Source organism: Natrix helvetica (genome assembly GCF_964273705.1).
Source record: "Natrix helvetica genome assembly, chromosome: 3".
Taxonomy (NCBI): domain Eukaryota; kingdom Metazoa; phylum Chordata; class Lepidosauria; order Squamata; family Natricidae; genus Natrix; species Natrix helvetica.
In genome coordinates, this window is record NC_138549.1 from 41,571,327 (window position 1) to 41,599,169 (window position 27,843).

At 45.1% G+C, this 27,843-nt stretch overlaps 1 protein-coding gene and 1 long non-coding RNA gene across 2 annotated transcripts in view; one reads left to right on the forward strand and one right to left on the reverse strand.

Annotated features, from left to right (window-relative positions):
• The window catches only part of LOC309389125 (uncharacterized protein), an 811,977-nt gene that overhangs the window by 523,652 nt on the left and 260,482 nt on the right, over positions 1 to 27,843 (forward strand). The gene's annotated exons all lie outside the window — the stretch shown is intronic.
• On the reverse strand, positions 1,113 to 27,760 carry LOC309388555. Its single transcript, XR_014174806.1, has 3 exons — positions 27,641 to 27,760; positions 8,068 to 8,222; positions 1,113 to 1,156 (listed from the first exon to the last, which is right to left on the reverse strand). It is a non-coding gene; the product is annotated as an uncharacterized lncRNA (long non-coding RNA).

The window sequence follows — 27,843 nt, forward strand, 5'->3', positions numbered from 1 at the left end:
GATGTTCACAAAAAATATAAAATTAGAAGATCAAATAGAATTGATAAAAACTGGTTTTAAGATTAAAAGAAATAAAAATACTTGGGTGTTGCTATGATAAATATGAATTATATATTATTATCAAATAATTATATTAAGGCATGGACTGAAATTAAGGAAGACATGTTAAGATGGGAGAAATTAAAATTGTCACTGTTGGAGGGAATTTCTGTAGTAAAAATGAATGTCTTGCCAAGAATCATATTTATGTTTCCGACAATACTTGTTTTAAGAACTGATATATGTTTACATTTAAATGGTAAGGGGGAAGACCATGAGTGCTTATATTTTCATATATAAACTGTATACCCTTTCATATACTATTTAATGCACCACTTTATATTTGTGTTACAAGATGCAAAAGAAAGTGTATTTCCCTGCTTGTCATTTGGTCATAAAAGAATTAATGTTGCTGAGATCCAAGACTATTACTGTTAGAAGGTCATGAACAGAGATTTGGATGGCATGGATATTATGTTACAAGATCATTAAAATTAATATGAACTTTAAAAACCATATTATTAGATATGCTATATTGAAAATATGGAATAAATATAAATCCATGTTTTCCCCAAAAATACCTTTATGGATCTCAGCTCAAGGAGCACATCATAGGAAAAAAAAAACTATCATAAAAGATAAACAGTTGATCTTTTTTATTTACAGTGATAAAAATGATTTAAAATGGACAAAAGACTTATGGTATAGACCAAATTAAGGCAAAATTCAAAATAAAATTGGGTAGTGATGATGAACATGCAATTGCTAAAATGTACAATTTTTGCTGAAATTTGAAACAGGAGGAACAGGATAAAGTATGTATGATAAAGTGGGCTGAGAATTTTGGTATAATATGCAGATGGGTCAAATGGGAAAATGTGTTAAAAATTGAAATTGACATTGTGTTGTGATCTCACAGAAATTTTTTAAAAATGATGTATCGGTGGCCCATGATGTCATAGAAATGATCTAGAGGTTCTCCAGCCCCCGTTCCATAGACTAGCACCAGTCCGCAGAATGCCAGAAACTGGGTCGCGCAAACAAGCCAAGCCCCATTCTCGGAAAACTTTTCTCCACGGAATCGGTCCCTGATGCCCAAAAGATGGAGCCCACTGATCTAGAATATATAAAAGCACACAAATGTATGTTAGAAATGAAGGGCCATTTTATCATGCTTCTTGGATTCAAGTACATAGTTTGACAAAAATTATGTTAAAGGATTTTAGGACTAATGGATAAGCAGAGGAAAAAAATGGAAGATTATTTCAATATATGACTACTGTAGCAAAATTACTATATGAACTGAGGTGGAACTGCCCATCATAGAAAAGTAATGGGGAGTTGCCCATCATAGAACAGTAATTGATAAAGTGGCCACATTTTGCTAAAATGGATAAATTGACTCCTTTGATTAGAAAAAATACATTATCTACACTTATTGGTATGAACTTTTTGTGTAAAAATAAAAAAAGGAACTTGTGATTTGTGGTTTTGATGATTAGACAGGATAGATTATATAAAAAGAAGAGTTATATGATGTAACTTTAGAGAAGGAAGTTAAAAGCTATATTGCTGCTGTGAAGAATATTGGAAGCCATGTCTTGATATCTTTTTCTACAACATTGTTGTTGTTGTTAATTCCTTTATGTATCTTAGTTGCATTGAACACGAATATTATTTTCTCAATATACTCTATTGTAGGATAGCAGATTTATGTAGCACTGTAACCATCCCTCTCTCAAGCTGGGAAATACAGATAGCAGATTTCCTCATCATGCAATATGGGATACTATGTTATTTGCCGGTGAAGTCATTTATGATATTTGTAGAGAACAAGAACAGCATATAACAAATAAATAAAGCTGTTGTGATTCAAGTCAGTGAAGAATCCTACCATTTTTTCCATCCTCAAATGGCTCTAAAATTGATAAGTCATCCATCTCTGGAACCTATGACTTGTGTTTTTCACTTTCTCCTTCATGGATTTCTTCAACTGCTTTAAAATCAGCAGCATGCATTTTCCATGTCTTTCCCTGGAAGCTGTGTGGCCCTTACCCTCTTCTGTAGAGTCAGTCAGTAGAGGTAGTGTACAATTTTAATTCATAGGAATTTTTCAACATTTTATTTTTATTGTGGTGTGATGGCTCAATGGTTAAAGACAGAGCTTGTCAGTTTTAGCTGACAGCCCAGGTTTGAGACCTCAACCCCACACAACGGGGTGAGCTCCTGTTACTTGTTCCAGCTCCTGCCCACTTAGAAGTTTGAAAGCATGCAAATGCGAGTAGATTAATAGGTACCACTTCGATAGGTAAAGATCCAACAATGGCATTCAAGGCAGGAAATAAATATTAATGTTTATTTGGACAATAACCAGCAAAAATTTAAAATATACAATACAAAAGTAAAATTAAATGGATGAGATAAAATGCTAACATAACAAAGGAGTCTCTACAATAAAAGGGAAGCAGTTCAAGGGTGGGTTACTGTACCAGTTAGTACTGGTTTGCTTCACCCGTGCACCCGCCGCATATTGCTCGTGCATGCACAGTTGACTTTAAATTATTCTGGGCATGCACAGGAACATACCAGCAATGGCAGAAGAGTCCGCAGAACCGGTTTTGGGGTGGGTGGCCATCCTGGAACCCTGCCAGTTCTGCGAACCAGGCCAAATCACCACTACTGGTTTGGCCGAACTGGGCCTACCGGGCTGAACAGGGAGCAACCCACCTCTGAAGCAGATGCTCCTACAATCCTAGGTTAATTAACTATGTAAATACAATTCTAAATGCGGAGATTGAAATCTGAATGGAGATTGAATCCATTTCTCATGTGTTATTACCTATCTATGAAGTAAAAAATGCATACTGTATCACCTAAAGTGAGATAATCATATGTTAACATATTAAACCTGAAATGATGACTATGTAGAAGTGGTTATTCCTGTGACCAGTCTTATGTCTTATTTTCATTCAGCAGCACAGAATCTGGCTACTGCACAAAAGATGAAGGGTTTATAATCTTTTGGAAGATGATTCACAGAAAAATTGTTTGGCCTTCCTGGGAATTTGCATATTAGGGCCATAATATAAGCAGATCTAATATCCCAGTAAAATTTGCAGCGTAATAACACATGAGAAATGGATTCAATCTCCATTCAGATTTCAATCTCCGCATATAGAAAGGTTTGCCCAGTTAATGGTGTTTTGGAATGTTTGCCTGATAGCAATAGGGATGATAAGATATCATGCTTGACTTTGAAAAATGCTATCCTTAGCTTGAATAAAGTTAGAGTTTGGATAGTATTTTGCTAGTTTCCAAGTGCCCTTCTTCATCTAATTTTCATTCTAAAATTCCATATCACTTTTTGGGGGGGATGAGCAGTTGTTTGGCTTGATTAAGAATAGTGCAGAAAACCTACTTTCTGTACCCATGAAGAATGAAAATTAAAACTAGGGGGATCAGGTCAGTTGCAAAGAAGTGGATTTTTAATCCAGTAGTTTAACTTCACCCTTACTTGGATGGCAGGCATTCATGTGTCAAGCCTTAACCAGGTGTTTATTGTTCTGCTAAGTGCAGCACAGATTAATCTAAAGTATTTTGTCTGCACTGATTGTAGAGGGTGGGTGATGATGATGATGATTCCGTAATTCCAACTTGTGTACCATAAAAAGAATTTGGGTTACTGATTTGGTCTCAGAAAGTTTGTTGCAAGGATTAATTGACCACCACTTGGGTAGAAGAAGTACTTAATAGCACTTGAAGGTCTAATCTGTTAGCATTTTAAGTCACGTAATGTAATTATGCATTACATATTCCAGGTAGCTTTAGAGTGAAAAATGATACCAAGGTATTTAAATGCAATAACTCTGCTCTGTTTCATGCCATTATATCTTCCATGATAGGATATAAACACTGGGGAAAATTTCCTTCTCTTGCACTCTATTACTCATCCTCAATACTCTATTTTCTTCAGATCTTGGCTAATTTATTCCTTTGAATGCTGCATTGTTTTTCTTCCCATAGACATCATGTTGCTGTATATCGCTAAACTATTCAGAGTGAGTAAGATTCAAGTATTAGCACTTTTAGGACCTATTTGTATTCTCAGAAGAGAGATGTACATACTGATCTCTGCTGTTACAAATAAAGGAGATAAAAATAGTTGGAAACTGAAGGATCATATCCTTTATTTTCTGCCATCTCATGACTGAACACATAACTGCTTAAGTTTCATTTTTCAATAGGTTTTTCAAAAAAATATTAGATTGCTTGTTTTCTTTGGTTTCATTTTATTTATGTTTAACAGTACTTGGAAATTCGCTGCAGTAGTAAAAAGGTAAAGGTTCCCCTGTCAGTTGTGTCTGACTTTAGGGCATGGTGATGTGGCCAGCCAAAGGCGCATGTAACACTCTTATCTTCCTATCAAAGTGATACCCATTAATCTACTCGCATTTGCATACTTTCAAATTGCTAGGTGGGCAGGAGCTAGAACAAGTAATGGGAGCTCAGCCCATTGCGTGGAGTTCAGGTTTCAAACCTGGGCTGTCAGCTCTGTTTCTTTAACCACTGAGCCATCACATCACAATAAAAATAAAATGCATGTACTGTATGTAAATGTTGAAAAAATTCTATAAATTCAAATTGTATACTACCTCTACTGATTGATTTGCAAACGCTAATTTGCAGGACATTTTCAAAATCTGTGCATACTAAGGACTACCATAGCTGACTAGCAAAAATACAGACAGCCATTACATGGCCATAGAAAAATGCAGAAAAACGTTATCATTATGTGGTCATCTTTGGTTTTACAATTCTCACTTAAATTAAGAAAAACATTTGCCTTTCACACAGTGAAAGTAGCTGCAGAGGATACATAAATACTTTGGCCTAGTAGCTGTAATTCACATTAAGGGGAACATAAAGCACTATATATACAGTACATATAATAGCAACATCAATGCAGTCTAGGTTTTACAGAAATTTTGAATGCTTATGGTGGTAAAAATTGCCAACTTTCTGACTTCAAGCATAATAGATATCTGGGGAGTGATTTCATAGTACAAAGGATGGCCATTTGGTAGAGTAACCTTTTGGCAAAAGATTCCCATTTATCTCAGGAAAGTTAGGATAACTTTGAACATGCAGAAACACAGGAGTTACTGCACAGCTGCAGCCTGCCCTTGGATATTTTTAGGGCAGATGGCAGCTGCTGTCGGGAATTTAGCTTGCTCTTGCTGCTGGGTTTTGCTTTAACGAAAATACCATCAGAGGCTCTGTGGTTCACAGTATCAGAGACTTCAAATATATACATTTGCATGTCTCTCTATAAATGTTTAATATTTCCCTCTATTTCTCATTTTCCATTTTTGGGACTTGCTTATGGAGCCAACATTATACATTCATAGAGTTGGAAAGGAGGTTTTAGGCTGTTCTCTCTGGCTGGCTGTTCAGATCAGGATTCCAAATTAAAATCTCCCTTTGAATATATCCAGTAAATGGAAGCTCTCAATTCTTCTGGATAATTGTAACTCTCTGATTGGTTAATTCCTTTTCCTAACCCAAAGGTGCTTTTTCAAGAGGCAACAACACTTTCTTGTTTTTCTTTGAAGACATTTGGTTTCTCATCCAAGAAGCGTTGATGGTGGGGAATGGAAAGATTGATATGCCTTTCCAACAGCTGGTCATTTGCATTCTTTTAGAGAGTTGTTGAGGGCACTTGGAGGCCTGTATCTCTGTCCTCAGAGTAATGAGTAGTGCAAATGTTTATATCCTGCAGCCAAGGAGGCTCCATTTGCACTACTACAAAGCACATTTGGAACAACCGTGACCTGGATGTCTGAAAAACTCCATAGACTTCCTTTCCCTAACATCCAGTTAAGATGTGCTTTGTGTAACTCAAATTCTCTATGTCCTGCATTCTGGAATGATATAGAAGAGATCTTCACTTTCTTCCTTATGATACAATTTTAGGAATTTCAAGAGTGTTATAACACTCAGGAGGGAGGAATGGCAGGAAATATAATGTTTCCTGCCACCCTTCCCTCAGTTTTCTTTTCTTTCAAAACCAAACATTTTCAACTCCTTCAATCTCTTTTTGTAGGATTCAGCTTCCAGTCTATGGATTAGTACTGAATAACTTCTAGTCTGAAGATGCTGTGGATAATACATTTTCCATTCTTATTCAGGTTGCAATCAAATTCTGATCACCTATACAAAAATTATAAGAATCTGCAGGCTTTTTCTAGGATTGTACTATACAATACAATAGCAGAGTTGGAAGGGACCTTGGAGGTCTTCTAGTCCAACCCCCTGCTTAGGCAGGAAACCCTATACCACTTCAGACAAATGGTTATCCAACATCTTCTTAATAACTTCTAGTGTTGGAGCATTCACAACTTCTGGAGGCAAGCTGTTTCACTGATTAATTGTTCTAACTGTCAGGAAATTTCTCCTCAGTTCTAAGTTGCTTCTCTCCTTGATGCAGCTACAGTATATTTATGCAATCCCAAGAAAATGTGTAGTTGCTGTTAGGAGTTGAATATAGATGCTACAGAATAAGCATGTAGATTTGTAAGGGACAAAACTGATAAGATTTTCTGATTCTCATACTATAGAAACACTTTTTGTAAAGAAGCAGCCTATGGAAAAAAATTCAGCCTAGAATGAGCTGCTACTTAGTTGTTGACTAAAAAAGATAGAAAGAAGAGAACCATTAGTTAAACCTGGGGCCTCTTATATAGAAGGCGAAATTCTAGATCACTGTTAGGTGGAAAAGTTTTTGTATCCATGGCTTGCTCATTTTATTCACTAAGTCTATTTATACAACTTTCGTATGTCTGCTTAGAAGTGGGGAAAGAAGCTTAAGCCTCATACCTCATGGAAAACCTTGACAGTATTTGTCAGCAAAATTCCGTGATAATGTATGTTTGATGACCTCCAGATTAAACAAGATAAACCACTAAATTTATATTAAATCATTCACTACTAAGCTGTTGACTTAAAACCATAGCAGACAAGAAACACGATGGAAATTATGATTGTAAGGTTATTCCTCATTTCAACACTGGGCCTCTCCATCTTTACCTTCTCATCATACCTTCTCTAAAGTTAGCTCTAAACTCCTTACATCATGTGTGAGAGTATTATGTCCTATCTATCTATCTATCTATCTATCTATCTATCTATCTATCTATCTATCTATCTATCTATCATCAATCTATATATCTATCATCTATCTATCATCTATCAATCATCTATCAATCATCTATCTATCATCTATCTATCATCTATCTATCATCTATCAATCATCTATCAATCATCTATCTATCTATCTATCTATCTATCTATCTATCTATCTATCTATCTATCTATCTATCTATCTATCTATCTATCTATCTATCTATCTACCTACCTACCTACCTACCTACCTACCTACCTACCTACCTACCTACCTACCTACCTACCTACCTACCTATCTATCTATCTATCTATCTATCTATCTATCTATCTATCTATCTATCTATCTATTTATCTATATATCTACATCTCTAATACCCAGTGAGTCATAAGCATAGCAGTAACATCCATCCATCTAACCCTAACTACTGACCCAACTTCTCTTATAGTAGAAGAGTGCAGGGCTGACCTTGAATAATGCATTGAACTGCTGTTGTGCACACACCACCTTAGTCTTAGAAGGAAAGAGGGGCAGAGAATGAAACTTAAAATTGCCCTGTCTTTTATATAAGTTGAGTGGGAAAGAGAGAGAGAGAGAGAGAGGGAGGGAGGGAGGGAGGGAGGGAGGGAGGGAGGAAGGGAGGGAGGGAGGGAGGAATGAAGGGAGGGAGAATCTCTTTCAGGCTTTCAAGAATCTGCTATTGTACCCTGCAACAATCATGTTTCTATAGTCCTTGTGGAATCTGCTTTCTGTTTTAACAGAAACAGCTTGAAGGGCTGGCAAAATAGAGGTATTAACAGGCAATAGTTAGTGGTCATGATAATAGTTTCCCTTTCAAAATGTCTCACCTCAGAAGTCAAATAATTCCATTGATGCATTTGCAGAACTGAAATGCCTTTGCCTCATTCTTGACATGAGCTGGACTTGGGCACAATTTTTGTTCCGTACAATCAGCAGGAGTTATAGTGGCACATTATGGCCCTGTTTTGCAAATGTAAGAACCCTGTTTGAAAAGCACAAAGAAAATCAAATCACAATACTGTAAAGCCTACTCTACTAAGTCAGGAATTTCATGCCCAACAGCCCAAACAGATTAGGCCACATTACCTACCAATCACAGTGTGAAAGCAATATTAGGAATAAGCAAGACCCACTGTGCCAAATCAAGCCTTTAGGACAAGGAAAACATTCAGTAAATCATCACAGGATGGTTTAAGTGCCTTGGCTGTTCTACAGGCTACACAGCAATCACATATAACTGATTGCTTCACAGAGATGTGGAGGAGGAATAAAACAAGGTATTTTCAGATAGATGGCTCCCGGTGGTTATTTCTCAAAGAAGGGGCGGAGAAGAAAGGAAGAAAAGAGCCAGAAATAATATAAAGAGAAACAGTAATGATCAGCAAACCGAGAACTCTTTAAAAACCAATTTTTTAAAATTGGTACACTTTGAATAATTCTAAAAGTCTCATTAAACTAATGCCTTCAGTCTACATCCCTTACAATTCCCAGCCAAAGTGATTGTGTGAGTTGTAGTCTTCATACATGGGTGGGGTAAAAAACTATTCAGATTCAGGAAAGTTGCTTTGCTATTTAAATTGATTCACTGTGTGCTAATATTAGTGAACAATTTAATAGTTCAAGATTTGTTTGTTCCGTCTGCATTATTTCCTAGTTTTTTCTTTATTCATTTTGTTTCTTGTCATAAATCCAGAGTCTGCTATTAAATTTTATTACAGTGCATAAGCTTTTGTAAGGCACAACCGATTTCATTAGATGCATAGAACGATTAGGGCAGTGTTTCCCAGCCTTGACAATTGTAACTTGTGTGAACTTCAACTCCCAGAAGACTGGCTTGGGAATTTTGGGACTTGAATTGGAATGAAGCAAGAGTGAGAAAGGTGGGAGCACAGGTTGATTACACAGAAGCAGGTTATATGTAAAACAGATTGCATTATGTGCTAAAAATCCATTGAGTCTGCTGAGGTCTTTTGAGATAACTGGAAACATGTATTTGAATTCAGCAATTTTGAAAGATTAAAGAATTCTCGAATGCTAAATGCGTCAGCAAAATTCTGCAGAATTGTTTAATTCTACCATATGTGCTATATTACCTGTACTCCAGGGGATGGTTTGCTGCTGGCATTACTGCCGGTTCAGTGTGGGCTTTGTGTGCACGCACGTTTGCACATAAATAGGTCTGTGCATGGGCAAAACATTAGAAAATGAAAAAAATAAATAAATTTGTGCAATGAAAATAATCCTGCGTAAGCGCAGAACCGAAAATCAAGAAGGTACCGCTGTAGGAAAACTAGTTTGGGGCATGGCAGGCTTGGGTCAATGCTGGTTCCAGCGACAAAGGCCACCAAATCAGTATTGGTTTGTGTTAGATATTTGCATAAACTGCTGTAGTCTCCACTCAGGTCCGCCACTAGGGCGGGAACAAGGGGTTGTTCTGATTGGACGGGAGGTCTGCCAGATCCCTATAAAAGGGGAGCTGCACGACCCCATAGCAAGCTGGATCACTACTACTTAACTAATAAAGAGCTGTTTGTCACTATCGTCTGGAGTTCGTTCTCTCGCTGCCCGAATCTAACACTGGCGACGAGGATGGGATCGAGAGGCAGATAGGACGAAGATCTACCACCAGAATCTACGGATCCGATCCAGCCCCGGAATTCGGCGGAAATTCCGGCAGCCATCTCAGTGTGGCAAATTCAAACGCAGGACAAGATGGCGATGCACGCTCCACCAACTCCATACAACCCAATAACCGAGTATTGGGAATCCTACATGCTGAGATTCGAATGTTTCCTCGAGGCAAACAATCTCATGGGAGTACCGGACTCCCAGAAAAAGAATATGTTCCTGAGCTACTGTGGTCGAGAGATCTTCGAGACGGCCAGGGATCTCTCGGAGCCAACCCCCATCCAGGCGGTAACATGGACGGTGCTACAACAGACGTTGCAGACGCATTTCGCGCCAAAAACCTTCCCGCCACATTCGCCGCCACAAATTCAACATGCGGAACCAGAAGGCGGAAGAATCCATCAACCAGTACGTTGCAGCGTTCCGAAAGGCAGCAATGCATTGCGAGTTCAGGGACCTGGACGAGCATATCCTAGCACACCTCATATGCGGGTTAAGGGACATTTCGTTACAAATCGATTGTTGGCCAAATCCAATTTAAACCTGCAGATTGCGCTAGATGAGGCAAGAGCTTCGGAATCAGCGGACAGATCTACGGAACGCTACAATGCGGGTACAGCGCACCCCAATCCGGAACCAGACAAACCCGGGTGCATCACGAGGCCACCGATCAAAAAACCGAGGACAGCGAGTGCGAAGACAGCCATCGCATGCGCAGCAGCCACACAAAACCGGCGCAAAAATTCGAATCCCGATTGCCGCCCTGCGCAAGCTGCGGAGGGAATCATCCCCGGTCTACCTGCCCATTTAGAGACGTTGTTTGCTCGCGTTGCGACAAAATCGGACACATTGCAAAGGTGTGTCGGAGCGAAGTCCCTGCCACAACATGGCAACCATCAACGTATCGCCGACAGAAGCCCAGCCCAGGGGCTTGGCGAAAAAACAAAGGGCGCCCAGAGAGAGAACCAAGGGAGTCAGCCGAGAGAGAGTATTCCCAGAGAGCCGAGAGAGAATATTCCCAGGGAGCCGAGAGAGAGTATTCACAGAGAGAACCACTGAGAACCTATTTCTCAACGATAGGACAGGTCCGCACAAAGCGACCTAAAAAGCTGAAACTCACTGTCCTCCTGGAGGACTCCCCTTGCAAGCTTGAAGTCGACACGGGATCATCACTGACGATCATCTCGTGGTCAGCGATGAAAAAGGCAATTCCGAGCCTAAAGAAGCGCCAACTACGAACACCAGACATCCTGCTTCGAGACTACCAGGGGAACAGGGTCCCCATCGTGGGTCAAGGCACGTTTCGAGTCCAGTTCAAAAACATCACAGCCCAGCTGCCCGTGACCGTGGCCAGCGCGCCATTACAAAGCCTCCTGGGACTGGATTGGTTCAAAGCCTTGGGGCTAGAAGTTACCGGAATCAACGCCGTGGGCAACAGCAGCGCTGAAGGGATTTTTAAGGAGTTCGAGGATGTGTTCAACCCCGGCCTTGGTAAGTATGTGGGCAAACCAATTTCATTTAATTTGGATCCAAATGTGGCGCCTATCAGGCTCAAACCTAGGAGAGTGCCTTTTGCGCTCTGCCCCAAAATTGATAAGGAAATTGATAAGCTGGTAGAGCAAGGAATCCTTGAACCAGTGGATCACGCTCGCTGGGAAACCCCAATCGTGACCCCCGTTAAGCCAGACGGGTCAGTCCGTATCTGCGCAGACTATAAATGCAGAATTAACGTCGCCCTACAACAAAGCGCATATCCTGTGCCCGTGGTACAACACCTATTGCACTCATTGGGGCCAGGAATTTTTTTTGCAAAACTAGACATGGCACAAGCGTATCAGCAGCTGCCAGTGGATAGCGCCACCGCGGAGGCCCAAACTATAGTGACGCACAGGGGTGCTTTTAAATGCAACCGGTTACAATTCGGTGTAAGCATCGCTCCGGGATTGTTCCAAAGCGTCATGGAACGGCTTTTGCAGGGCATACCAGGAGTCGTCCCTTACTTCGACGACATCTTGGTGTCGGCTGCAAACGAGGAGCAATTATTAAAGCATGTAAGGACTGTTTTGGCCAGAATTCGAGAAAAGGATCTCCGCCTAAAAAAGGAAAAATGCCAAATTAACGTGCCCAGCGTAGAATTCCTGGGCTACAGGATTGATGGACTGGGGATACACCCGACATCGAAAAAAATTAAGGTGATCCAGGACGCCACCACACCATGAAAGCAGACTGAGTTGCAGGCCTTCCTTGGACTTCTTAACTTCTACAGCGTCTTTCTCAGACAGAAAGCCACCGTCGCTGAGCCGTTGCACCGACTTCTAGCAAAGAACGCGGAATGGACCTGGGGACGTTCTGAGGCGGCCGCTTTCGCTGCAGTCAAGTGCCTGCTGACAACCGATTCTCTGCTAATCCAGTACAGCCAAACCCTACCACTGGTATTGACCTGCGATGCCTCACCTTTTGGCGTCGGCGCAGTACTCAGCCACAGAATGCCAAACGGGAACGAAGCCCCCATCGCTTTCTACTCAAGAACATTGTCTTCGGCGGAACGCAACTACAGCCAACTGGACAGGGAAGCGTTAGCCGCCGTGGCTGGAGTCAAGCGTTTTCATGAATACCTCTACGGCCGCGATTTCGAACTTATAATGGACCACAAACCATTGCTGGGTCTATTGGCCAGAAACCGTCCCACACCGGTCTCCCTCTCCCTGCGCATGACCAGGTGGACTGTTTTCCTGGCTGCGTATTCCTACAAAATGGTACACCGACCGGGTTCCACATTGGGGCATGCAGACGCGCTCAGCTGCTGCCCACTACCGGAACTGTTGGCCGACCCCACTCCAGAAATACCGGTCCTTTTGATTGACTGTTTGGACACAGGGCCAGTATCTTCTGTGGACGTTGCTAGGTTTTCTGCTAAGGACAACGTAATCAGACAAGTGCAAACTTGGGTATGGAGGGGGTGGCCCAAAGGGATTGTGGGACCTGAATTCAAACTGTTTTGGTCTAAGCGTGATGAACTGTCAGTTTTAAAAGGTAGTTTATTGTGGGGGGATCGAGATGTTGTACCGCACAAACTGCGGATAAATGTTTTAGAAGCTTTGCATGTTGGGCATTCAGGGATCGTAAGGATGAAAGCATTGGCTAGGAGCTACGTTTGGTGGCCTAACATGGACAAGGAGATAGAGGAGTGGGTAGCCACTTGCAATCCGTGCCAGGAATCCAGACCAGCCCGCCCTGAAGCGCCCGCTACGGAGTGGGACAAACCGAAAGCACCCTGGTCGAGGATACACATAGACTTCGCAGGACCAGTTCAGGGGCAGACGTTTTTAATAGTTGTGGACGCATACTCCAAATTGTTGGAAGTAGTCCTGATGACCTCGATCACGGCAGAGGCGGTCATCAAGGTACTACGGCGACTTTTCGCCATGCACGGCCTGCCCAACCTCCTGGTCTCCGACAACGGGCCCCAGTTCACGGCCATGCAATTCGAATCCTACCTAGCAAGTCAGGGAATTCGGCATGCCCTCATCGCGCCATTCCATCCGGCATCAAATGGTCAGGCGGAAAGAATGGTGCGCACTGCAAAAGAGGCCCTCGCTAGGATGGGCCCGGATGATTGGCAAACACGAATCAATCACTATCTTTTAATCCAACATATTACCCCTAGTGCCACGACGGGAAGGAGCCCCGCTGAATTCCTCATGGGTCGCCGGCTAAGGTCTCACCTAGACCGACTACACCCAAATTACTCTGCCACATCGCCCCCAGACTCCACAAGCAAAATCTGGAATTTTAGCATAGGGGATTCAGTATACGCCCACAACTATGCAGGCTAAACTCTGTGGATTCCGGCAAAGGTAATAGGCATCACCGGTCCTCGTTCCTACTTGTTAGAATTGGAAGACGGTAGGAACTGGAAAAGACACATCGACCAACTCCGAGGTTGCCTGACACACTCCAACCTACGATCATCGAACGAAGAACTCATACCATCGGAAAGATTGCAGACGCAACAACCCGACTCGCCCAGCGCAGACGACTACGTTACAGCGGAGCAAGGGGCGGAACCTGAGACCAACGAAAGAATGGAGCAGTCCCCGAGCGAAGGGAACCAACAATCCCCAGCCAGGACAATGGAGCAAAAAGGACACTCCGATCCTACGCCCGTTCCGGCACAGCCAGAACTTCGCAGGTCCAACCGAGCAAGACAGAGACCCGCTTACTTACAGGACTTTGTCACTAACCGGAACACTCCATCTAAGAGGGGAGGGGTGTTAGATATTTGCATAAACTGCTGTAGTCTCCACTCAGGTCCGCCACTAGGGCGGGAACAAGGGGTTGTTCTGATTGGACGGGAGGTCTGTCAGATCCCTATAAAAGGGGAGCTGCACGACCCCATAGCAAGCTGGATCACTACTACTTAACTAATAAAGAGCTGTTTGTCACTATCGTCTGGAGTCTGTTCTCTCGTTGCCCGAATCTAACAGTTTGGCCAAACCGGTCTAAAGTGGTAGGAACCCACCACTGCTGCACTCACCTTCAAAACTAGAAGAGATAGTAACGTGTTTTGCATCACCTAGAGCAGGGGTGTCCAAACTTGGCAACTTTAAGACTTGTGGACTTCAACTCCCAGAATTCCCCAGCCAGCTTAAAGTTGCCAAGTTTGGACACCCCTGACCTAGAGATTGTTTTGTTTGGATTCTTGTCCATTATTCAAGCCAGCCTGAGGGTATATATTAAATCCATATAAAGTAACTGGGCTTTGCCTCAGTGCAGGGCTCTGCATCACAGATTTGATGCAATTCTCCTCAACATATCTACTGAGATGCTTTGCTTCACCTCAAGACACAATCAAACATCCAGCTTTTCAGAACGGTCAGAAGAAGCTTCAGAAGGAAGTCAAACCATAGCAATGACCCTGCTTTGCTTAATTCTTGACATATGGTGGCTTGGCTTTATGAAACCACTTTATGTGTTTTTCTAGAAATGTCATCAACATAATAAGCTTCTAGGGAGACTTACATAGTCCTACTATACATAACTTTCTGAAGATAACATTTCAAGGATAATAAATGTAAGGCTTTTGGCAGAAAAGGCTAACGCTGCTATCCCTCTGGAGATTCACCGCTCTTTTTAATAAACACATGAAAACGGATGTATTTATGGGTTAGAAGTAATATTCAATCTTCAAATATTTATTGGGACAACTGTAATATATTCCTTTACTCTGTATGCATTTCTCTCTCTTTCTTAGAAGATGTGTGGAATTTAAAAGCATGGTAAGTATGAAAATAATATACACCCAGGCCTGTCATTCCCTAAAACATAGTTATACAAATATGGTAATGATTTTTGTAGGTCCATTGGTGTGGAACCCTTCTTTGTGATGTTTTCGGCATTTAGAATCAAACAATTACTCAGTCATCCATAGCCACCAACCATGTGGAGAAGTGGTAAGGGTACTCAAAAGCTCAATCAGAAGATGCTCAATAAAAGTAATAAGTAATCAAACAAGCCCTTAATATTAATTATGATATAATTAATTATGATAAAATAATGGAAAAGATTCTCCCACAACTTCAAACAACCGATTCAATAAGCAATGACAGTTTCCTCAAATTTATTCTTTTGTTCATGCAATATATCACCTCAATCTTCACATATTTTAATCATGAATATGGAAGTTGTAAAACTAGCTATTGGCAGCTGCTCTAGCAGATTGATAATGAAATTCTATGAATGTTTACTCAAAACATTTTTTTGAGTTCATGCAGTTGATATTTTGCTAATAAAGAAAGCCAAACAATACATGTGTAATTACTGTTCCTGAATTTGTTTTTTTAGATTGCTGAGTTGATTAATTTGTCTCCTTTATTAAGGAGTTATTTAAAATGGGGAAAATATTACATTAGGCCATGTGCAAGTGAAAGCAGATTAAGTACTGCTTAATCTTTATAACAATGTTTTCTGTCACAAATATTTAGATCCTTTTGCCTATTTTTACTTAAATATTGCACAAACATGCCCTAGCGATAAGGTTTTACATTGGATCCCCAACTTGCTTTTATTTTTCTTCTGGCTCATCTGTGAGATAGATTTTCAGCTATATGTCTTAAGTGATATTTTTTCCTTTATTTGGAGCAGTCCAAGGACACATTTAACACATGCAAAATCTACTAAACTTTGTGATTCATCACGTTGTAGAAAACCCAGATGATACAATGACTATAAATGGAGTCAGGTTAGGGATCAACAATGGAGACAGAAAATTTCATTCCAACATGTGTTTGGAACACAAAGATGAGTTGCTCAACTGGTAGTGAGATGACTTTAAAAGAGAAGGAAAAATGGTGTCTGAATAGCAACCTGGAAAGTTGGGTCTAATTCATAAATTCAGTATTTTCTATGAGGGTTCTGTCTAATTTTTTGAAGTAAGCTTGAAAATGTATTTATTTGATTTATGTTATGTCAGTCATGCACTAGCAATTATTAGAATTTTTAAAAAACAAAAAATCTGAAAGAAAAACAGATATTTCCTTTCCCCTTTAGAAATACCTTGTATGTCAGAATGAAATAGTAGGGTATAGTGTACTAGTTCTAAAGGAATTGTGTTAAAAATGGCTGGTTAAGAAACTTAGCTACTATAGCAGTTGCGCACAAAAAGCTTTAAAGTGTTTTTATCTTAAGTAAATTGTAGAATACTTTGTTCCCTGTCACAAAAAGCTTGACTTAATCATATACCATTATCTTACATTTGTAGGTATTTATGTAATCTAGAAGGCTATGTTTGGGTTAGGAAATGAATAAACGTGGTGCAAAGTTGTAGGGAATTGTTACAAAAATAAGGACTCCCAATAATGCAAGCAGTGGAGAGGAGTGTCAATATGATAAATTTGGTGGTATCTTACTCTTCCTGAGCATGGAGGAGGAGGAGCTTCCTGGAGAAATGGCGGTCTGCCATAGAGCTCCATAGATCCGCGGGGCTCTTTTAAGGGAGCAGGGGTGCTGCCAGTCCCCTTTTCCACCATGGGGACCGGGTGTCCAGCAAATAGCTACCCTGGATGTTTTTGCGACCCGAGCGGGTCTCCCAGGGTAGTTTGACGATCAGGAAAAGCCTGGAGAACGGGCCGGTGATCAGCCGATGGGAGACGCCGTTTGAGATCGGAGGAGAGCGGAGGAGAGGTGTAAGGCTGGGAAATGGCGGCTGGAGTGTGCGGGGGCGCACTGGTGTCGGCGGAGCCGGAGTTGGAGGCTTGTGACTTGGGACCGAGGCCTGAGGCGGCGGCGGGCGGAAACGCTGAACGCCGAATCCCCCGGCCTGCTGCTAACCGTGAGAGGCGTAGAAATCATGTAGGCCGAACATGAGTAGGCTGGAGGCCGGCCGGGACTCTGGAGGCCGGCGAAGGCCGAGCCGGTAGGCCGAACAGGAAGGCTGGAGGCCGGTAGGAGCGGCATTGGGGTTTGGAATGGTGGTTTGGGTGCCAAGAACGAAGATGCAGGCCATGGCAGGAATTAAATGCCGAAGGCCTGGTAGGAGGAGGGCTGTGACTCAGGAGGCTGCTCAGAGACCGGGGGGGGGGGGGCTTGTTGGGGACTGGCAGGAGGCTCCAACATCAGGCTTGGCAGAGGAGTTATCCACCTCCTGCGAGCTGCCTCCTTGACTGTAACCACCTACCCCCCCTACTGACTATTTATTAACAACTTGCCCCTGCTTACCATCTGTGTGCGCCCTGGAGGATTACCTCCCTATCTCCTGTGACTCTACTGCTTGACTGACCATCTGCCCCTTGCCCATTACCAACAATAGTCTAACTACCCCTCGCCATCCACCATTGACCATCCACTAGCCCCCACTTACCGATTGTCATCCGACCAGCCTACTACCACCGCCCCCCCATCTAGGATTGGACAATTTTCTTTCGCACTGGAGCCCTGGCTTTTTCAAATTATACTGGACTATGGCATTTTGGCTGGAACATCCTCAGCACAGATCCTAGGCCCTGACGAATTTTTCAATATCATATGTATTTAAGGTCAGACCTAATCCTACTGCGGGAGTCCCCCCTCTCACAGGTGTGGCCCTCCGCCCTCTCGAGGGCCCACCTTGATGACGGATTTATTAATCTCGAGAGGTGGAGGAAGCAGAGACTTAGGGGGTTTTTAGTTAAATGTTTTTTAAAAACTTGTAGGGGTTCTGGGGTTGGGGGGTGGGTGGGTCAGGTCAGGAGCGATGACAGAGCCAGGTCACCAGGTGTGGTCACGAGCAGAAGGAGCGGAAGGGAGGAGGAGGGGGAGGATATCGTTCCAATACAGGGCTCTTTGATTCCAACGGTCATAGGGAGGGGCAGATACGAGGACAGATTAAGAACTCGCAGTCGGTTGGGAGACCGTGGGTGCTGGTTACACCCGGTCGCTTGTACCAACCCCCGTGTTCTAGGTGGTCAGGAGCTGCAGACCCAGGGCCTGAGGCTGTTGCTATGCTGTTGTTAATAAGGCCCCCCTCATTTACGATCTAATTTTGGAGGGGGAGCCGGACCTCGTGGGAATAACGGAGACCTAGTTGGGCCACGAGGGAGGTTTACCCCTCGTGGAAATGTGCCCGCCAGGTTACCGAGCATTTCACCAGCCCCGGGCCCAGGGAAGGGGCGGTGGGGTAGCAGCGATTATTCGGGAGGATTTAGAGCCGAGGGAGTCCACTGTGCCACAGACGTCCGGGTGTGAATCCTTGTCGTGAAATGGGGCCCTGGGAGACAGTTGGGCCTGCTGATAGTATACCTGGCTCCTCGCTATACATCAGCGGCCCTGCCTGAACTCCTCGAGCTGATCGCATCGGTGGCGGTTGAGACCCCCAAACTCTTAGTGATGGGGGATTTTAACCTGCCATCGGTGGGAGAAGCATCCGACGGGGTTCGGGAGTTCATGGCTTCCATGACAGCCATGGACCTGACTCAAATGATTCAGGGCCCAACACACGAGGGAGGTCACACCTTGGACCTTGTTTTTGTCTCTGGCCAGTGGTTGAGTGATCTGGGAGCAGGGGACTTAACCATCACTCCCCTGTCATGGTCAGATCACTCACTCCTCCGACTTGACTTCCCTGGTGCTACCCCCCGCTGCGGGAAGGCGGAACCGGAAAACACTAGATGGTTCTGCCCCAGGCGCCTGATGGAACCAGAGAGGTTCCAGATGGAGCTTGGGCCACCTTCTGTAGCCCTGACCTGCCCTTAGGTAGAGGACCTGGTGGTCGAGTGGAACAATGCGACTACCGGGGCCTTGAACCGGGTGGCGCCTTTGCGGCCTCTCCGGCGGCAACGATCCACCCTGGCCCCTTGGTTTACCGAGGAGCTAAGGGTGATGAAGCGCCGCAAGAGATGCCTAGAGATTCGTTGGAGATCCTCCCGTTCCGAATTTGACCGAACACAGGTACGAGCCCATTTAAGGACGTACCTTGTGGCATTGAGAGCGGCCAAACGTCAATATTGTGCCGCTCTCATTGCATCCGCAGAGAACCGCCCTGCCGCCCTGTTTCGGTTGTCCCGCTCCCTCCTGTTTCAGAGGCCGCGGGAGGCCCCTTTACAGGTTAGGGCAGAGGAATTTGGGAAATATCTGCAGGATAAAATCGCTCAAAAGGATTGGGTCCTTTTTAGTGGCCCAGTGGAGACGTCCGTGGCGAGTCTTGAGAAATCTATCTGGGAGGAGTTTGACTTGGTTGCCATCGAGGATTTGGACAGAATGCGTGGACGACTGCGACCTACCACATGTTTACTGGACCCGTGCCCCTCCTGGCTTGTACTGACATCCTGGGAGGTTACATGTGACTGGCTCCTAGGCCTAGTGAACGCTTCGTTGAGTGAGGGGTCTCTTCCGGCCGCCTTGAAAGAGGCGGTGGTGAGACCCTTGCTCAAGAAGCCTTCCCTGGACCCTACGGAGCTGGCCAATTATCGTCCTGTCTCCAACCTTCCCTTTTTGGTGAAGGTTGTAGAGAGTGTGGTGGCTTATCAGTTTCCACGACATCTGGAGGAAAATGATTATCTAGACCTGTGCCAGTCCGGCTTTCGCCCCGGGCACAGCACGGAGACGGCTTTGGTCGCGTTGGTGGATGATCTCTGGAGGGCCAGACATAGGGGTTCTTCCTCTATCCTGGTCCTATTAGACCTCTCGGCGGCTTTTGATACCATCGACCATGGTATCCTGTTGCACCGACTGGAGGGGTTAGGGGTCCGGGGCACCGTTTTGCGGTGGTTCGGCTCCTACCTCTCTGGCCGGATGCAACGTGTGTTGGCAGGGGAGCAGAGGTCGACCCTAAGCCCCCTTACTTGTGGGGTGCCACATGGGTCGGTCCTCTCACCACTCCTGTTCAACACATACATGAAGCCGCTGGGTGAGATCATCCGTGGTTTCGGGGTGGGATACCATCTGTACGCTGATGATACTCAGCTGTACATTTCCACCCCGAACCACCCCAACGAGGCCGTCGAAGTGATGTCCCGGTGTGTGGAAGCCATATGGGTCTGGATGGATGACAACTGACTCAAGCTCAACCCCTCCAAGACGGAGTGGCTGTGGGTTCCGGCCCCCCGGTTCAACCAGTTAATCCCATCCCTGGCCATCGGGGGCGTACAACTTGCCCCCGTGGAGCGGGAGCGCAATTTGGGCGTCCTCCTGGATGCCCGGCTGTCCATGGATGACCATGTGACAGCTGTGGCAAGGGGGGCGTTCCACCAGGTTCGCCTGGTGCGCCAATTGCGCCCCCTACTGGACCGGGACGCCTTACGCACAGTCACTCATGCGCTGGTGACGTCTCGCCTGGACTACTGTAACGCTCTCTACATGGGGCTTCCCTTGAAATGCACTCGGAGACTACAGTTGGTCCAGAATGCGGCCGCGCGGGTAATTATGGGGAGTACAAGGTACTCCCATGTGACACCTTTCCTGCGCGAGCTGCACTGGCTTCCTGTGGTCTATCGGGTGCATTTCAAGGTCTTGATAACGATCTTTAAAGCGCTCCATGGCTCAGGACCTAGCTACTTGCGGGATTGTATCCTGCCCCATACATCCCTGCGACCAATTCGCTTGCACAGAGAGGGACTTCTCCAGGTGCCGTCCACCAGACAGTGCCGAGGGGCGGCGCCTAGGAGCAGAGCCTTCTCTGTGGTGGGCCCAGCCCTGTGGAATGACCTCCCTCCGGATATTAGGACTACCTCTGACCTCCGCGCCTTCCGTGAAAAGCTCAAGACCCACCTATTCTAAGTAGCTGGCCTGGCTCAACCATAGTTTGATCATATCGCTCCTGACGGGTTTTTAATTTTGTAATTTTATTTAGGGGATTTTAAACTGTGATTTTAATTGTTTCCATTCATCTGTCTACCTCCTCCACGTATACGTCTATATTTTTGTGTATGTATTGTCCATATTTGTATTTTATATGTTTTTATTGTACGCCGCCCCGAGTCCTTCAGGAGAGGGTGCGGCTAAAAAATAATTTTTTTTTAATTATTATTATTATTATTATTATTATTATTATTATTATTATTATTATTATTATTATTATTATTATTATTATTATTATTACTACTAAAACAACGGCTGGGGATGGCCTAGAACTTCAGAGGCCACTGGAGGCCCGTTTCAGGGCTATGGATGGGCCTGACTGACTGCCTAGATTAAAAACAGCTGGGCCCAGAATGCCCCCCCACCCATTAAGGATCCCACATCTGTAATTATATCTATCCTCAACCACCTTAGACTGTCTCCCATTTTTATGACATCTCTGCCTTGCTCCACTATTTGGGAATATTTGAACATTTCCCCCCCGCCTTCTTTCCAAGTACTATCTGGATACTAAAGCCTCCAGCTCCCCCATTAAGACCTTAGCCCTCCGACTATTGACTTTTACCACCAGCACCCTTACCCAATTGGGCTTTAATATTCTATCAATTTATTCAAGGTTAGACCTGCTCCGCCTGCGGGAGGCCCCTCTCTCGCAGGTATGGCCCTTGGCTCTTACAAGGGCCTGCCTTGATGACGGGTTTGTGAACCCCGAGAGGTGGAAGAAACGGAAGCTGATGGGATTTTTAGTCAAATGTTTTACATTGTTTTTAGGAGGTTCCAGGGAGGGGGGGTGGGTTAACCAGGCCGGGAGGGAAGCCAGCGCCAGTCGAACAGGTGAGTCCAGGAGGGAAGTGAGCGGGGTGGGGGGGAGAGGGAACAAATTATTCCGGTAGAGGGTTGTTTTATTACATCGGTCGCGGGGAAGGGGGGATGCGAGGACAAGAGAAGATCACAAGGTCGGTTGGGAGACCGTGGCTGTTGGCTACGCCCGGTCGTTTGTACCAACCTCCGCAGCCTAGGTGGTCAGGAACTACAGAGCCAGGGCCTGCGGCTGATGCTTTGCAATGCAAGGTCCGTAACCAACAAGGCCCCCCTCATTAGCGAGTTGATCTCGGAGGGGGAGCTGGACCTTGCAGGGATAACGGAGACCTGGTTGGGCCACGAGGGTGGTTTACCCCTCGTGGAAATGTGCCCACCAGGTTTCCGTGCATTCCATCAGCCTCGGGCCCTGGGTAAGGGTGGTGGGGTGGCGGTAGTTATACGGGATGGTCTGGAACCGAGAGAGTTCACTGTTCCTCAGATACCCAGTTGTGAATCCCTAGGTGTGAAATGGGGCCCAGGGAGGCAGTTGGGCCTGCTGATTGTATACTTGGCTCCTCGCTATACATCAGCGGCCCTGCCCGAGCTCCTCGAGCTGATCTCAGAGATGGCGGTTGAGATCCCCAGGCTCCTGGTCATGGGGGACTTCAACCTGCCGTCGACGGGAGCAGCATCTGAGGTGGCTCGGGAGTTCATGGCTTCCATGACAGCCATGGGCCTGACCCAATTAATTCACGGCCCCACACACGAGGGCGGTCACACACTGGACCTTATTTTTGTATCTGAACAGTGGACGAGTGATCTGGGAATAGGGGACTTAGTCATTACTCCCCTGTCATGGTCAGATCACTCATGTCTCTGGCTCGACTTCCCTGTCGCTACCCCCCACCGCGAGGAGGCGGAGCCAGCCTGTCCAAGCTGGTACCGCCCCAAGCACCTGATGGAACCGGATAGGTTCCAGACGGAACTTGGGCCACTACCTGTAGCCCTGACCCGCGCTCGGTCGGAGGACCTAGTGGCCGCCTGGAATACGGCGGTGGCTGGGGCCTTGGACCGGGTTGCACCTTTGCGACCTCTCCTGCGGCAGCGATCCACCCGAGCTCCTTGGTATACCGAGGAGCTAAGGCTGATGAAGCGCCATAGGAGACGTCTAGAGAGCAGGTGGAGATCCTCACGCTCCGAGTCTGATCGAACACAGGTAAGAGCCTATTTATGGACCTACCTTGTGGCATTGAGAGCGGCCAAACGTAGACATTGTGCCGCTCTTATTGCATCCGCGGATAACCGCCCTGCTGCCCTGTTTAGGGTGACCCGCTCTCTCCTGTCACAGGGGACGCGGGGGGCACCCTTGCAGGGTAGAGCAGAGGAGTTTGGGGAATATCTGCAGGACAAAGTCGCTCAGATCCGGAGCGGATGGGCCCCCTCCAGTGGTCCGGACGAGCCGTCAACAGTGAGTCTTGTGAGACCATTCTGAGAGGAGTTTGACTCTGTTGCCCCCGAGGATTTGGACAGGTTGCGTGGACGGCTGCGACCCACCACATGTTTAATGGACCCGTGTCCCTCCTGGCTGGTACTGGCATCCTGGGAGGTGACACGAGGCTGGCTTCTGGGCCTGGTGAACGCCTCATTGGGTGAGGGCTTCCTACCAACTGCCTTGAAAGAGGCGGTGGTGAGGCCCTTGCTCAAGAGGCCTTCACTGGACCCAATGGAGCTGGCTAATTATCGTCCAGTCTCCAACCTTCCCTTTTTAGCGAAGGTTGTTGAGAATGTGGTGGCACAGCAATTTCAACGTCACCTTGACGAATCCGAATATCTAGACCCACGCCAGTCCGGCTTCCGACCCGGGCACAGCACAGAGACAGCCTTGGTCGCGCTGGTTGATGATCTCTGGAGGGCCAGAGATAGAGGTTGTTCCTCTATCCTGGTCCTATTAGACCTCTCAGCGGCTTTTGATACCATCGACCATGGTATCCTATTGCGCCGGCTGGAGGGGATGGGAGTCGGGGGCACCGTTCTACGGTGGTTCGACTCCTACCTCTCCGACCGGTCGCAATGTGTGTTGACGGGGGGCAGAGGTCGACCCTGAGGTCACTCACTTGTGGGGTGCCACAGGGGTCGGTCCTCTCGCCCCTCCTGTTCAACACATATGTGAAGCGCTGGGGGAGATCATCCGTGGTTTTGGGGTTGAATACCATCTGTACGCTGATGATACTCAGCTGTACGTTTCAACCCCAAATCACCCCAGCGAGGCTGTCGAAGTGATGTCCCTGTGTTTGGAAGCCGTCGGGGTCTGGATGGGGGACAACAGACTCAAACTCAACCCCTCCAAGACTGAGTGGCTGTGGCTACCGGCACCTCGGTTCAGTCAGCTGACTCCAACGCTGGCCATAGGGGGTGAACAACTGCCCCCTGTGGAACGGGCGCGCAATTTGGGCGTCCTCCTAGATGCCCGGCTGTCAATGGACGACCATGTGGCAGCCGTGGCTAGGGAGGCGTTCCACCAGGTTCGCCTGATGCGCCAATTGCGCCCCCTTCTGGACCGAGATGCCCTACGCACGGTCACTCATGCACTGGTGACGTCTCGCCTGGACTACTGTAATGCTCTCTACATGGGGCTTCCCTTGGGACGCGCACGAAGACTGCAGCTAGTCCAGAACGCAGCCGCGCGGGCAGTCATGGGGAGTACTAGGTACTCCCACGTAACACCGCTCCTGCGCGAGCTGCACTGGCTACCTGTGGTCTTTCGGGTGCGTTTCAAGGTTTTGACCACCATCTTTAAAGCGCTCCATGGCACAGGGCCTAGTTACCTGCGGGATCGCATCCTCCCTCACACATCCCTGTGGCCAATTCGCTCTCACAGGGAGGGGCTTCTCCTGGTGCCGTCCACTAGGCAATGCCAACGGGCGACACCAAGGAGTAGGGCCTTCTCTGTGATGGGCCGAACCCTCTGGAATGACCTCCCCCCCGACATTAGAACCACCACTGACTTCCGCTCCTTCCGGCAGAAACTGAAGACACACCTGTTCCGACTGGCTGGCCTGGCATAATTCTTAACGTCTACCTCCTGGCATATATATTTCCTACTGGTTTTTTAGGGGACTTAATTTTATAGGACACTGGGGTTTTAAATTTTGTATATTTTAAATTATTTATTTAGCAATTACAGTTCTGTCTATTTTATCCTCCTCTTATTTATATTTATATTTATGTATTTATCCATCTAATAATTTTAATTGTTATTATGTATGATATTTTTTGATATGGACTGTACACCGCCCCGAGTCCCTTTTGGGAGAGGGGGCGGTCTAGAAGTGCTAATTAAATTAAAATTAAATTAAAATTATTATAAAAAGCAAAGAAATTAACTTGGATGGTAGGAATCTGGTTTCTTTTGTAGCAACTTTGTAATTTTTGTTACAATTCTATATACTAAGTACAACCAGATAGAATATATTTTGTCTAGAAGTACTTCCATATACTGTAGAATCTTTGAACTCTTAAGAACCAGTTTCAACTTCTTGTAATCTCATGTGTCTTGTCCAGATGAGAGACAGACAGAGAGATGATAGATAGATAGATAGATAGATAGATAGATAGATAGATAGATGATAGATAGATAGATAGATAGATAGATAGATAGATAGATAGATAGATAGATAGTTAAAGGACTTTATTTAAACACCACCAGGCTCTAATGTCATTTTAGTGCAAAATCCTTTTGCACTAAACCTGCCTGCAAACAGCCTCCACAATAAATATTAGTAACAAAGTTAACCAATTAAAATATCAAATCCAGAGACCAGGCACAAGTCCAAATGCAAGATATCCAAATCCAAAAGCCCAGAGTCCACCCAGGAGTCCGGAGTCTGAGGCAGAGTCAAGAAACAAGACAGGAATCTACAAAGCTAGAACACAGACACAAGAAGACATTGAGCTGTTATTTCCAGCATCCCACAGCTCCACCCTTCGGGCTGAGTAGATGTAAATGGTGTAACTCATTAGGAGAGATGAGGCTGCCTCATCATAAGTAGTTTTTATGACCTCTATTGCACCTGCCTCCTTTCAGCCCTAGCATCCTGGGATCTGTGGAGGAGGTAATTTCTCCTCATCTCTGCTGCCCAGCTGCGTTCCTTTTCTGCCCTGCACTTCTGATTGAGTCTCTGAGCCCTCCAGATGTAGCTGCATCTCTCCCCTTTCTTCTTCAGCCAGGCACTTGTTTGGTTATTTATCTGATGGCCCCTGCATCAGGCCTCTCCTCTTCCGCTGGTCCATTCATTCCCTACTCAGAGAGCTCGCTGTCTTCCTGATCCCTCCTCTGAAATCCTTGGAGTTGGCTCTCCCTCATCATCTGAACTGGTGTCAGGGGTAACCATCACATCATGTCTCTGATTTACAATCTTATTTTCCCTTGGCAGCAGAGGTGGGTTGCTACCGGTTCGCGCTGGTTCGGGCAAACCGGTAGTGGAAATTGCATCTGGGTCGCCGAACTGGTAGGGATGGCAGGCTCGCCACATCCCCGAACTGGTTCCCCAGTCACCGCAGCATGTTTTGGGGGGCATTTTTAGTCTTCTGCGAATGCGCGGACCTATTTACAGGCAACTGCATTTGCGCAGAGCAAAGCACACGGACATCAAACTGGCAGTAACGCCGGCAACAACCCATCCCTGCTTGGCAGAATTGCTTTCTAGTTAAGCAGCAAAACCCAGCTTCTTTAAAGCATAAGTTCACCAGCTAAGATACTGTGATCCTTATATGCAGCAGAGGAATGGGGCTGTTGCAGCTTTGCATTCTCATTTTTAAGAACTAGACAGACAAGTACATGAAAACTACCTAATAAATGAACATATAACAAATAAAAAATAATGGGTGGGGAATGAACTGAACACTGACTGTCTAATCAATTGACAGAGCATTTCAAGTTAAGAAACAAGGGAAGAACACACATTAACCTCAAATTTCCTTTAACGGAGTGGGAAATGAAAATGATAGTAGTATATTGACAGAAGCATTGGGGCGTTTGGAAATGGATGAAATACTGATTAAGTTACTCTTTGATCTCATTTGGGTTGCCAGTTACCACCTTTCCTTTTTGGACTTTTTGAGGTTGGGGATTATTATTATTAGTATTTTCTCAGTTGTGTTATTCATTAATGTTTGTGAATACTTGGTGTGAAAGTCACGAAGCATAGATTTCAATATAAATAGCATGAATGATCAAGTAATGTGTGACATGGAATTGGCCGACTTCAGTAAGGCCTGTCTGCATAGAATATATTATTTTGTAATTCATGAATAATCTGAATTTTGAAAATAACCTATTTTACATATACTAGTTATAACATTTTTTATTGTGTATTCTGACCCAGAAAAGTATACAATGAGCTTTCCAATGCAAAACTGTGCGATAAATATATTTTGCTAGTTTAAATAAGAATATACATTTTCAATAACTGTACAGAAGCGCATTATGTCAACTGAACTGAAAAACATATACTAATCAGACTCTCAAGACAGAAGAAATGGAAAAATCACCAGTTGTGGATTGATATGAAGCCTCCAGCAAATGATAATATTTTTTTAATGTTAGTACTGTTGTTAGCAACAATACAAACAAAAACTTACAAGCCTGTCTCTTCTCAGCTTGAGCTGGATATTCTGTGAAGTGGGATTTAGATGGAAGTCTTATCTTTGTAGAGAAAATATTTAGTTTCTTCCGCCCTCATCAATTTAGGTTTAAACAAGTCCAATTCAGAGCTCTTCTAAAACCAACATTCCAGCTGTTAGTTAACCGAAATATCTCCAGCTGGCTAGATCAAAGTAGCAAC